This window comes from Gossypium raimondii, chromosome 12, assembly GCF_025698545.1.
Source record: "Gossypium raimondii isolate GPD5lz chromosome 12, ASM2569854v1, whole genome shotgun sequence".
NCBI classification, from domain to species: Eukaryota; Viridiplantae; Streptophyta; class Magnoliopsida; order Malvales; family Malvaceae; genus Gossypium; species Gossypium raimondii.
In genome coordinates, this window is record NC_068576.1 from 24,877,134 (window position 1) to 24,892,711 (window position 15,578).

Genomic DNA, 15,578 nt, shown 5'->3' on the forward strand with positions numbered 1-15,578 from the left:
CTTCGTCCATCTATCCATAATTACCCAGATTGAATCTTTCTTTTTCGTATTTAATGATAGTCCTGATACAAGTCAATCATAACACATTCCCATTTCCACTCAGGAATCATAATATGTTATAGTAAACGTGATGGAACCTGATGCTTGAATTTTACTTGATGACATACTAATATCTTGATACAAACTCATATATTTCTCATTTCATTCTCGGCTACCAATAACTTTGTTTCAAGTCGTTATACATTTTTTGGCCTCCCAGATATATTGAATAAATATTGCTATAAGCTTCCCATAGAATGTCTCTTTTAAACACAGAATTGCTCAGTACACTAATTTGACACTACCAACAATAAAATCAATAGTCTGATCATTTTGAGTCTTCTCCCATTAACTAACAAATTCGGATCATTTCTTTGCAAATCTCAAATTTTGATGTGATATCAGGTTTGTTGATTGGGCCGAATGCTAAGTTGCCCATTTTTACACTATTTAGGCTGCAAGTTGAAGAACTTTCAATAGATGATCTAGTTAAACTTCCTATTGGGCCTGTGACATGGGCTAGAGCTAAAAAACTTAAGGAAGCACTTTTGGGCTTCATCCGAGAAGTTTGGGCCAATCATGTCAAGACTAATCCTTATTGGGCCTCTTATAAAGACCTAATACCATGCAACATTTTGCATGTGGACTTTTGAAGCCCAACCATCCATTTTACTTTTTTTTATAATTCCATAGTTTTTTAAACCATACTTTGATGTTCTAATGTGTGTCTTGTTATTTAAGTATTAAATAATGTGTCATTTTGTTGTCGTCTTAAAATACATTTCTTACTATGTTTTAATTCTACAGCATGCATATTTGTAATTTGCATTATGTTTAATTTTTATCTATAACATCATACTTGTTGTTTGTGGTTTGTTGAAAATTTGCTTAAGGGATCCTATTTATATTGTTTTTTAGGTACTTGATTAGCCACTAATTGGTTCATACATGCACATATTTAAGACTTGGTGACTGTTTGAATTCCTTTCCAAATTCATGCATCAGTAACATCTATTAAACATAAGAATTCATGCACTTCACAACCACTGTATGAACTTTCACATTTCGCAACAAATTCAATGATTCCTCAGCCACCTAGATCCATTGAATGTCAGGGATGAATGCACTTCAAAGGGGGAGTAATTCGGCCATACATTGAACATGCAAGTTCACAAATCTTTTTGACTCAGTGTACGACCCACATGCATGTAACACATTATTGGTTGTTTGTGGCTATTAGGATCCTAGCTTAGTATATAAGTAGTTTTTCTTTGTAAACATTTGAAAGTTGATGATCAATTTAATATATTTTTTAGAGTTAAATATCTTTGTTCTTCAAGAACTAAACCGAACTTATCAAGATTGCTTTCTTGTGGTGTTCAAACAATCGATCTTATCACTCACATTATCCTTCTATTCTGTGAGTATGGTGATCACCCCTATACTATTGGTTCCTATCTCTTTTATAGAAAGTGGGTCACAGTTCTTTTTTGTTTCCCAAACTTTTTGAGTCTTAAACATTTTTGTAGAAGTCGGGTCTAGTTGAATCTATAACTTAGGTTCATTGCTAAGATTTTTTTTGTATTCGTAAGTTATATCCCAAAATCCTTTATCTTATTTTCTTTCATAGTTATCGTTTTTTTGAGAGTTTAACCTATTAAGAAATGATCGGGCATCTCAAATTGTAACTCGTAATCTTAATGTGTATGAGGTCCATGTCAATTTTTCTGAAAAATTTATGGTTTACTTTCAGCTCAGTGACACTAAAAGCATTAAATTCTCAAACCAGGGGAATATTCACAGCTTCTAGAGAGTTCTGACTTAACAAATCTATCATCATATCAACTTTTACTCGGCTGATAACCAATGACTAGATCATAATCTTTCACTAACTCTAGCCATATGCGCTATCTCAGACTCAATTTTGTAACTTCTGTTAACATAGCTTTCAACTGTTCGAAGCTATACTGACATTTGTAATAATTTCATCAAAGGTAGAGCTATCATAAAAAATCCTGAACAAATCATTTGTAATATATAGTGAATCCTAGAGAACTATGCACTTCTATAATAATTCTCGATGATTCCCTAGTTCACAATTACCTGGAGTTGACTTGAAGTAACTCAGACATTTTCAGTAGTTATCAAAAGATCTAGAAAAACTTACTTCTCAAAATCAGAATTTATTTTTACCAAAATTCACAAATACTTATTTCTCTAGTAAAATTTGTAACATTGTTTTCCGATGTTGATCATGTTTAATTTCATTCCTCGCATAGATTGAATATCATCTATAACATAACAACAATTCTATTCAAATATAGCTAGCAAATTTTGTCCATTACATCTATAAAGTGGCTGAGCGATCAATAATCTAAGTGGTGTTATCAGAATCTCATAATGTTTATATAAATTCTAGAAAGTAATCTTCAACACATCCGTCTCATAACTCTGAGTTGACAACCACCTGGTTGAAAATCAATACTAAACAATACAGTAGTCTTCTTTTACTAAACAATTAATTTATCTCTATAAAAAAATAACAAATATTGGTTCTTCATGGTGTTTCTGATATGTTATATGTAATCATTATACAATTCCCATAATCCCATCTTTCTTTTTTCATAAACACAATATCGTTTTCCTAGATTACACACTTGGTCATATGAAACCTCTGTCAACCAACTCTTGTAACTGTGCCTTTAACTCTTTTAATTCAGTTGAAGCTATTTTATATGGAGCAATTGATATCAGAGTAGTTCTAGGAATTATCTCAATAGCAAACTCAACTTCTTGTTATGATGGTAATCCAAGTAGTTCATCAAGCAATATATTAGTGAATTCCCTATTTGTCGACAACTGGTCAATCTTCGACTCTAATGCTCGTGTATGTAAAATGTAAGGTAAACAAATGCTTCACATCCTTTACAAACAATTCTCTGAGTAGAAATCACAGATATGACATTTATAATACAATCAATTTTTTTTGACTTATCAGTAATTAACTTTTTAACTTTGATATCTTAAATCGATTCGTTTCTAGCTACAATTACTATAGCATCATGCAAAGTCAACCAACCCATAATACTACATCAAGCTTGTGGAACAATAATTACATCAAGTCAAATGGAAAATCACAATCCTGAATTCTCAGTGGGCACATTTTACAAATCAAACTACTATGACATTCTGACCCAATAATTTAATTAATTAAACATCAAACCCAATATAGCAAACACATATACATTAAACAACATTTTACTAGTATGTTCTTTTCAAATATCAAAATAGTAAAAATGTAAGATTAAGTCAGCTCAGGGTCTACCAATGCATATACATTAATACCAAAGAGAGAAAAAAAAAAGTATTCGTTATAACATCTAGGGAAGAAGCCTCTTCTCTGGCTCAAATGGCATAAGTTATAGCAAATGCCCTAGTCTCAGATCAGTTGGCTTTATCTTTTGTTCCACCTCGAGTAGTTGTGCCTCTATGAGAAATAGACATCTGTCTATCAACTTGATTTTCATTAATGACTGATTTCTTTGGATAGTTTCCAATAAAATGTTTAGTATATCCACATCAAAAATAGGCCTCAATTATAACTCAACATACAACCCTATGAAACTTTCCACAATGATCACAAAAAAAATTAATATTATTACAAACACTGCCAACACTGACTGTCAATGTCGACTGGAATCTTGAATCATCGCAACCAAAAGTTTCTCTCAATTTCTTTTAGAATGGAGTTGAAAATGGTCTAAATAAACTTCATTTACTAAAATCTTGAACTCTTCTTTCTTTATGTTTCTTATCATTACAGATTTCTTTCATCTTTTGTGCCCGATAAGATAAAACTACGAATTCCTATAGTTCCATTGCACCCTCTAACATCTTGATCTTGTCATTCAACCTGTCTTCAAAATGAACACACATTTAGTAATGGAACCCTAATTATCGTAACCCTGTTATACTTCTACTCTATATGAGTCAACTTCTACTCTACATCATTTATTATGGCTGATACCATACGATCTTATCACTTTTGTACACGCTAATTATTGTACCCCTATACTTAACCTTCATATTTAAATAACTGGAAGACCCTTCCCATCATTACATAATTTTCTAGCCCCATAATATGCTCTTAACAGAATATTCCTTTATGAACCACTTCTAACAATCCATAACTTAACTCATGCTCTTCTTTCAAATAATTTCTTACTAACATTGTCTTGGGCAGACACATACATATAGTAGATGCTTACACCGTTTTTCATACTATTAGTTCTCACTCAGATATACCTTGATTCATTTAAGTTCATGTACCCGTACTGATAATTCACTACAAATAACATCCAGATGGATTCCATTTTTTTGTTATATCAGAATCTCATAACTCAATTTAGCATTGATTCAGATTTTGAGTAAATTTTGAAGAAGATACGATATCCCATACTTACATATCATCATAACAGAAACCCTCAGTGTCATACAAATAAACATTTCTTTTTTTTTTCGTGGAGAACCTTTAAGACTTTATTCAACTATTATTCTAGAGCATATTAGTATCTTATCTTGGTTATACATATTACAGAACTACTAGAACTTACTCATATCTTACCATAGACACAAACATTTAGATTCGTAGCTTACTAGATATTCCTGATAGTTCACACCACACAGACTTAACAAAATACACCATACAAGCAATTAGATAGAACACGCCACTGTGGCGATCCATTTAGATGTTTGCCACAAAGGCATTCCTTCATGTTACGCCACAAAGGCTTTTCTTTCATATTATACCACAAAGGCTCTTTCTTTCCTAACGTGTTTAGGATATGGATTTGCCTAAACTCACGTTATGTGAGGTTTGCCCATCATCATCCTGGGACATGCAGAGAACCCTATTAGGTAATCATCGTCCTTTAGTTACTTTCGGAAGGTTCCATGGCCATGGAATTTCCCTTCAAGGTTCATATCACAAATCATGTTTTTAGTACGACAGACCCCTTTAGACTCTATCGTGGTAAATAGACACAAACTATGATGTGATCTTGTATTCATTGGTTGATTTGAGTCACTTGTGTTCTCGATCGTAAAATTAAGTAGTATCCGGTCTAGTTTGTCAAAGGGCTAAGTTTGGAAAAAGATAGGTTTAATAACGGATTATTTGGTTGTTTAGAAAAGGGACAGGCGAATGATAGGCTTAAAAGCTGAAGAATCAACCAATATTAAAAAGAGAATATTGACCCGATTCTTATGATGCTCCTAAGGTGGAAATGGCTGATAGATTGAACCATAACCCACTATCTATTAGAGATAAGGAACCAAACGGTATAATTGGAACACCACACTCGTTAAAGTGATAAGTTCACAAAGAGAATTAGGTTGACGCCACTAGACTAGCTCGATAAGTGAATTTGAGTCACAAAAGAACAAAGAGAGTTGAATAACTCACAAATAGATTAAAATTCATCAGAGGTTCAAAAGTCCTTCCTAATGTTTACAAAATAACTATTTATAGGAAAATATAAAAGAAGATGAATGGCCAACATTCAGCCATTAATGTAGTTCATGTACACAAACCATATAATGAATCGAATGATTCATAAACTCCCTTAAATGCATATAAATGGTTGTTCGCTCCCCTTTAATGGTTCATGGATGTTCTTCCCTTGTATTGGCATGTATTTGGACGTTCATACACCTCATTGAATGATTTTCATGCATGAACTTTAACATGAAGAGTCACATTCTTCCTCCCTTTGTTGTGCATGAATTCTTAGCATAGAAGAAAGCTTCAAGTGCCTTATATGATCACCAAAAGTCTCATTCATCTCCTTGGATCGTTCAAGCACTTGCATGGAACATGCATTCTCATAAATAGGTGCTTTAATGGCATGTAGGTTCATGAACTAGTTACATGCATCTTACAGATTCATCCTCCATGATATGCATGCATGTTACCATTCATTGTGCCATATTAATTGTTGAATTCTTTCCCCTTAGACGTTCATGCATATAGCTCATACATGAACATGAACCAAATGGTCACATTAACCTCCTTTTTCTCCCACTGTCTATGCACATGAATTGGTACATTAAATTCAATAACTCCAAGTGCATGTGTTTAGCTTGTAAAGAAGTTTCCTAGCAGCAGCCAATGTGAACAACCTGGAAAACATTAAGACAATGTTTAAATGCACATTAAGACAAGGTTTAAACACACTTTAATTTGTAGGAATCTTAGACACACAATTATGATGTTTGAATTAAAACACACTTGAAAACAAGTATTGAAGATGTTCAAACTATGACATAATTAAAGACCCATATTAATGATGTTCAGATTATGACATAATTAAAACTCATATTAATGATGTTAAAATTATGGCATAATTAAATACTTAAACTAGAATAACTAGAATAACTAAAAATGAATTAGTCTTCATTCCAGCAACTGAAATCAACAAGCTGAAAATTAAAGCTTGGCTTGGAGAAAATTGCATGGAATGCATGGAGTGCATGCCCAAGCTTGATCAATGAGTCCCACAATAGCTTCTCCCCAAACTCAATCAATGAGACCCAAAATAACTTCCTTGAACCTCTAGGCTCTAGCACAAGTGATTAGCCCCATTGGCAACTCAATTGGATCAACAACTATTTTGGATGAGTCCTTGACCATGGTCACATCATCCCCTTCCCTTTCGAAGTGATTTGTCCCCAAATAGTCACCTACATCATAAGGAGAAAGATCAAACACATTAAAGCTTGCATTAACATTATATTCACCTGGGAGGTCTAGTTTGCATAAATTGTCATTAATCCTCTCCAACACTTGAAAAGGACCATCTCCTCGAGGTAGCAATTTAGACCTTCTTTGCACGGGGAACCTTTCCTTTCACATGTCAATCCAGACCCAATCTCCCTCTTCAAAAAAATGTATCCTCAAATCGGGCCATTTGCTTGAAAAAAATCTTTGTTGATCACAGTTCCTTGAATTATATCTTTCTTTCATTGAGTTGAACATAAATCTTTCTGGAACCTAAAAGTCAAAAACATTTTCAAAAGCAAAATTAGAATGAAGGAGTTCTTTCAATCCATCACTTACACGATCTTGGAATAATTCAAAGATGTTGCAATTCGTATAAGCATAATGAATATCAAGTGTTCCTTCCAACTGATGTAAACTCAAGTTAACTCCGGGATCAAAAACAAAGTTTTGTCTTACCATTTCAATCTGACTCCAAAGTTTCATGGCTGGCAACATAGAAGAAACATGAAGCAATTGAAAGTTATAATCATGCAAAACATGCTTAAATCCTTTCAACCATAATATAGAACAATAATCTCTGAGATCAAAGATTTGATTTTGACTTTGTAAGTCATCAAAATTCACATATTTTGTTTTTGAAAATAATGACAAATCATGGAGGAAATGAAAGTGGCCAACACATTTATACAAAATAAAATAATGATACTCACCTTATCTCAACAATAACTTAGGAAAACATGCTCTGGGTTTAAACACATGTTTTTGATCACTTATTTTCGAATACAATAAAAACTTTTCTTTCAGGAACAATTCAAACATGTCAAACAAACAAGATTTAGGCATACACAAGTTCAAACAACCAAACCTCTCAAATTTAATTCGAATAGGCATGCACATACATGAGGATTTCACACAAATATTTAAAGAATTCACATAACCATCACAATCAAAAAAATTAAGCTTTTTACGTAAGAATTCTTTATCACACACGACCAAATTTTGTATATGTCAATTTAATCTAACGACATCAATAGACTTACCAACAGAATGCACATCATGAGAAAAACTCTTCATGACACTACTTGAGACAAAATCATCAATAACAATCAAAGAATGACAATTAATCGAAATAATGTACACAGATCTTTGGAAAACTAAGTCATCGGTAATTTTTTCAACAACATTCAAATTAGATTGTTGTGATTCAATTGCAAAAGACTCCTTACCTTACTTACCTTTAAGCACTTGTGGATTAACTTCATTTTCGATCTTACCTTTCTCGATCAATCGGAATCGTCTCTCATCGGGAAGGTATTGAAGTTGGAACTTGTCAAATGAATCTTTAGAGACATGAAAAGAAGAAAATTCACAAGGCAAACTCGCATGTGGGTTAGTTAGGACATTCCTCACTTTTGCTTGATCACTTTCTTCTTTTTCACTTTCTTTTTCAATCTCATTTTCAAACTCTATTTCTTTTTCCACAGTCTCTTTTATTTTTGAAAACTCACTCTCACTCTTCATTTCACTTTCTTTTTCAACAATGACACTCGTTTCATTCACACTTTCTTTTATTTCTTTAATCTCGATGAAACATTCATCTTTCATATTTTTTCTTCTTTCGCTCTCCTTTTTCTCTTTTTCAATTTCATTTTATTTTTCTTTCTCTTTTCTTTCAAGCTATTTTTTTTCAAGTTCTTTTATTTTTCGCTCATTTTCTCTTATTAACAACTCTTGCCTTTCTTTTTTTTCAATTTTCTTTTCTCTCATTCTTTCATTACAAGATAGGGTTAACATGAAAGAATCGAAATAAGAAGATTTTCGTTGGGTAAGAGTGGAAGGATTTACATATGAGATGCGATCAACTCTTTGTGATTGAACCTCCGTGGATGACTACTTTGGTACAGTCAAAGAGATACTTGTGCCTTCTCATTTGTTACCTTGAAAGGCTTGAAACTCGTGGTTTGCTTTACTCTGACTCGAATTCCTCGTCAAATAGGAATCACGACATGGATCTCTTTGTAAGAAATCATTGGATGTTTGACTCCTTGACGATCTTGCTTCCATCCTTTGATTTTGAGGAGTTCGTTCCCGTTGGGCTCTTTCCTCCAATTGGTTCAATTTTTCTTATAGTGGCTCCAACCGAAGTTGTAACATGCGGTTCATCTCTCGAATGAGGACTTGATATGCTAAATTAGGCACACCACCACCACTAGCAGGGTTCCTTTTGGGACTTCGTGACATGATGTTTCATCACCACAAACCTCACTAGTTCTCTCAAAAGAAAGAAAATGTGCACTCCACTCGTGTTCACACTCGTTTTGGCTTTTATCCCTCTAATGCTCTCACACACTCTTACCTTTTACCACTCTTGCTCATTTCTCTAAGTTCTTTGGTGACTACCTTAGAGTTAAACAACAAATCTTTGTAGAGTCAACTTCAAAAGTAATGTAGAGGTGGGAGTTAACATTGGGTAATAGGGTAGGCTTGAAAGAAAACAAAGTTAATTGATGTGTGGCTAAATTCATTTTGGTAAAAGAAAAATTTGAGCTCGGGCAATATAAACACTTTCAAGCTAGCTTTTCTTTTTTTAACCTTTTTTTCTTTGTATTTTCAAACTTGAATTGCAATATGCTAATTTCTCTATTTTTTAACAATTTTTTTGATTTTTTTTAGATTTCAATCCCAGGAGCCTCAAAAATGTGGATACTTACTTAATTTGGCTAATACCAAATGATGTGATCTCGTATTCGTTGGTTGATTCGAGTCGCTTGTGTTCCTAATCGTAAAATTAAGTAGTATCCGGTCTAGTTTGTCAAAGGGCTAAATTTGGACAAAGATAGGTTTAATAAGAGATTAATTGGTTTTTTAGCAAAGGGACAGACGAAGGATAGGCTTAAAAGTTGAAGACTGAACCAATATTAAAAAGAGAATATTGACTCAATTCTTATGATGCTCCTAAGGTGGAAATGGCTGATAGATTGAATCGTGACCCACTATCTATTGGAGATAGGAACCAAACGGTATAATTGGAATGCCACACTCGTTAAAGTGATAAGTTCACAAAGAGAATTAGGTTGACGCCACTAGACTAGCTAGATAAGTCAATTTGAGTCACAAAAGAACAAACAAAGTTGAATAACTCACAAATAGATTAAAATTCATCAAAGGTTCAAAAGTTCTTCCAAATTTTTACAAAATAACTATTTATAAGAAAATATAAAAGAAGATGAATGGCCAACATTCAACCATTAATGTAGTTCATGTACACAAACCATACAATGAACCGAATGATTCATGAACTCCCTTAAATGCATATAAATGGTTGTTCGCTCCCCTTTGATGGTTCATGGACGTTCTTCCCTTGTATTGGCATGTATTTAGACGTTCATTCACCTTATTGAATGATTTTCATGCATGAACTTTAACTTGAAGAGTCACATCTCCCTTTGTTGTGCATGAATACTTAGCATAGAAGAAAGATTCAAGTGCCTTGTATGACCACCAAAAGTCTCATTCATCTCCTTAGATCGTTTGGACTTCAACATCTATAACCCTGAGGGCAAGGATTGGGAAAAATTCCAAAGGGACTGGAAGCAATCAGCCAACTTCTTCATTCCTACTGGACTAGACGTAAAGGATGAGGAAAAAGATTTAGAAGGTTCAATAGATCTGGAGGAAGCCCTTGGAGAGCTCCCTAAGACAAAAGAAGCCCGCACTGAACAAACTGATTAGCCAGCTGAGGGAGGAAATTGAGAATTTTGTTCTATTTTTTTCCTTGTACTTAGGGGTAAGCAAAATTCGATTCGACTCGAAAAAATCGAAAAAAATTTGAATTTCGAGTTATTCGAGTTAATCGAGTTATTCAAATCAACTCGATTTTTTTTTCAAATTTCGAGTTCGAATCGAGTTGAGTTTTCGAATTCGAATAACTCGAATAATTTGAATAATTCAAATATCAAACTATAATATTTTACATTTTTATGCCAAACTCCCAAATCTTCTTACTTTTCCCTCAAAACTTTTACTCCTTCCCACTTTCCCCCTAAAACTTTTACTCCACTCGCCTCCCCTCCCAACCCCCTAATCTACCCAAAATTCATTTCCCACCAAAATTTTACTCTCCCATTTACTTTTTCTCAAAATTTTACTCCCAAAAACCCTCAAAACCTTTTATTTTTCCCCAAAATTTTTACTCCCTCCCATTTTTCCCCAAAACTTTTATTCCCTTCCCATCCTAGCTCTCATCTACCCCAAACCCTCCCCCCTCCAATTTTTTTTAATATTTTTCCTCCAAAATTTTACTCCCCCTATTTACTTTCCCTCAAACTTTTATTCCCCAAAACTTTTTATTTTCCCCCTAAACTTTTACTTCTCACCCTTTACTCTCAAATAAAAATTAAAATTATCCAAAAAATCACTAAACATAAATAGTAATAATTTTATTTTTATCTACTATTTATATTATTAAATTAAATTTCACATTTTATATTATTTATATTATTGAATTGTTTAGTCATATTGAATATTTATATTTATATTAAAATTGAATTATTAATTATGCCATAAAATATTCGTGTTAAAATTTTATATTGGTATCAATTTCACATTTTATTTTTAAAATAACTTTTATTACAAGAATTTGAAGATAATTGAAACAACAAAGCAAGCAAAGAAGCTAACTAGTATATAAAAAATTAATAAATAAATTATGAGGTGATGAAAGTTAATAAAAAATTTGATTAAGGTGGACAAAATTTATTGCGATGGGTGACAGTGGTTATAAGGACCCAAAATTATTTTTTAAAATTTAACTCGAACAAATATATTCTATTCGATTCTATTCGAATTTCATCTCACTCGACTCGATTCGAGAAAACTTCAAATAAAGTTAGGATGATAAAATGAGATTCGAAAACTCGATTAACTCAAAAATTTTCGATTCGATTCGATCGAATGCTCACCCGTACTTGTACTAACTCTTTTTGTTCTTCGTGCAATATTTTCCTTATCTTTTTATCAATGAAATTATCATTTTTCTTCCTAATTATTTTTCTTACCACAATATCAGCAATATACCAATGTATCCACCATACACAAAAGTCTTTAACTTACCTGAGGGACTAAGCTACGTTCGGCGTATTATGCATACCAGGCTGATTCTCACTTAATTTCCATAAGATTGGTTAAATTGAAAGCTCTAGTACCAATTAAACGGTAACACCCCATACCCAAATCAAATTACAAGACCCAAAAATCAAGTGTTACAAAACTTAAACACTTATCAAAATTTTTACAATAGGCTTAAAGCCATTCTAAACAAACCTCTTATTCCATTATTTACTGTTCTTAAAACAAGATATTTATAAAAGAGAATGTTTAATAATTACATTGGATTTTCAAAAGTGGCACGTGACATTAAAACTTAACACCTTGTTAAAGGCGGACTTCTCATAGCATAGGGTACTAAGTGACATATTCCTATGGTGTCCCCTTATGCATAATATCGTAACTCGAACTACTACCTTGGCGCATTCCTGGCTTGGTCCTTCCTAGCGCCATCTCTTTAATTAGACCCCGTATCACAAATAAATGCTTGTAAGTTCAAACGAACTTAGTGAATTTTAATCTAAGTTACCCTTAAACGTTTATTGTTGAATTCCTCAACTTGAAGATTTTGGATTTCTTTACAGTCATTGGCAGATACTTCACTAATATCAGGCACATACATATATGCCAATTTCCATATTTGACCACCCCATACACAGTTTACTCATTAGGCAATTTATAGATTCCACCACTTAATGTGGATCTCCTTTCCCTTTTAAAAATGAAAGCATTCCTCAGAAAGATATTCATACAGAATTTACTTTCAAAGGATTCTCACACAAACAAATGTTGAACACTTCTCTCAGGATGGTGTACTCACCAATATTATTCTTGGCGGGTATTTATTCTACCTGACCTTTTAAAGTGAACTTCATACGAATCCTACCTTTGGAAGATTCTCATATTGAATTTGGTAGTTATCTGAATGCCCATCAAATCATATCTTAAGTCAACCCAGACCACAACTTATTCTGATGGACAAAACATTTTAAGTCATCCTATGGAATCCTAGAGAAGAATGTTACATATCATGAGAACTCCCAGATTTGGAAGACAAATTTTGACTCTAGATAACCTCTATACATCGTGTGAAAAATACTTTGATTTGGTGGATACCATAGAATTTAGAAAACTTCCATGCATAGCATAGACAAGCTCAGATCTGGTATACACTCAGAGCACCCATAATTATGAATACATCAAGTTCTCTGTACTGACGAGCTACTATGGCAAATTCACTCTTCAGAAACATTGCTCAAGAAATACCCCTAAGGAAATTCAAGTTTTACCACAAGGCTATCCAAACAGGGATATATTCAAACTTACCCAGATCTCTGTCATAGAGCCAGCTAGCGGAGCAATCTCAAAGCTCACCCAAGTCTTATCACAAGTGTGGTTAACTGAATTTCACCTCAAGGACGTTATAAAATACACTATAAAGGTATCATAAAATTTGCCACAAAGGCATCACAAATAACTTGCCTAAAAAGGCTTTGTTTGGGTTCCACCAAGGCACCACATAAACTAACGTGTTTGCAATATGGATTTTCCTAAACTCATCATCACTCCGAGACAGGAAGAAACCTTAGTAGATAAATGCGGCACATCCACCCTTTCTAGAATATGCCATGGCCATGGCCTTTCCTCAGATTTGCCATACAAAAATTCGTGTTTACTATCTTGACAGACTTCGTTGAATACCATCGCAGGGTCAAATCTCATATCACCTAATTTCCCGACACTCCGTCAAAATCCTATTCTCCAACCTTTTCAACCATGTATCATACATATAACATAACTACACATTCATGTAAACTTTTCTCATACCCATAATAGAGTCATACTTCTTTACATGCTTACCACACATCGACACAATCATGCAACACAACATATGCTCCAAGGATGAACACATAGTTACTTCATAGGACAACATGCACTCATGCATACAACACATCACACAGTTAAACTCATGCAGATATTATATAAAGATCACACATATATGTTTAGCAGTCACTCAAGGACTCATCAACCGTTACTGGAACATCAACCATAAGAATAAACTTTTTGGAATGAATTGTAGGAGTTTAGACTAGGGACTCACCTGAGAGCTTACCTTCACTTCAACATAGAGTTTCTATTTTGATGATCTTACCTGAACTAGTAGGGCCATTACAGATAGTTTACTAACATCTCAATTACAGACGACTCCTATGCAGGGCTTCCTATTCACATCCTACTAATTTTCTGCCTCTTAATATCATTACTCTTTCAAAACCTCAACATGCAGAGTTATAGAACTTACCATGAGATTGAAACATCCACTAATTAAACTAAAAATCTTAGTCTCTAGACCTAACAAAGAAGAAGAGATTGTTTAAGTTTAGGAAGAAGAGACAGAACATAGAGCAGAAGGAAAGAAAGACCATCTGAAATGTTCTCTTCCTACTATATATGCTCAGTTCCTCTTAGTGGAACTTGACAAGTGTCAAATGCATAGAGAAATTTTCCCTTAAATTCCATACAAAAATTGAGGAAAAATAAAAAGAGAACCTGATGCAGATGTTGTTTGAATAGTCAATCCATTCAGTTGACTCTCATAAGGTGTGCTCTTGAAGACGGTCCAATCTCACAAAATTTTCTCATACACTTAGTAGGCGCTTCATACTCAACCAAAACTATGAGGCATACTCTTCATTTGCCGTACTCTTTCTTCAATTAAAGAATACCGCGTGATGAAATCCTTAGATACTTCTACAGGTGGATACTTTATGCGCCAAACTTTAGTTTTCCAGAAGTTTGTAAAATGGCGAACTATGCTACCATAGTGCGCCAAAATAGGAACCCTTCACACCTATTCATCTTTCTCTTAGACCCATCAATTTTGGGGTGTGACACAAAACATGAAAGACAGAAACATAAAAAATATAACAGTGAAATATGAAATTAACTTTATTTATTTATTTAACGTTCAAATACATAGAAAACAACTACATGTTTATTACAATATGGACACATTTCCCAACAATCTTCCACTTGCCCTAGTAAAGTAAATGTTTCATATTTCGCAGTCCCATATCCTCAATGTGTTTGTTAAGACTCCTAATTACAAGAGTTTTAGCAAACAAATCCACAAGGTTATTTTCAAAAGCTACTTTCACGACATCTACTATTCCTTCAGCTAAACTAATATCTAGACGTGTGTAAAACATAGCATACATAAGGCTTCCAACTACTGAAGCAAATAGAACCTTACTCATATGCTCTCTTTCTTTCGTTGTCTTAGGACAGCCATTTCAAGAAAGATAAAAATCTGATATAGTCGATTGAGTGCCTAACTTTACATCTATCATTGCAAATTACTCCAGCACCTTATTGATGTATGAATCTTGTTATAGAGCTATCATTTTATTCTTTCGATCCATAAGAATTCAACTTCCAAGAATACAATTAGCTTCACCAAAGCCCTTCATGCTAAACTGTTGAGATAATCACAGTTTAATCGATGACAATTCTTCTACATCATTTTCGATAAGTAAAATATCATCAACATAAAGAATGAGAAAGACCACCTTTTTGTCCTTTATACATTTATAAACACAAGGCTCATCCACATTTTGCTTAAACCCAAAAGTTTTGATCGTTTGATCAAATC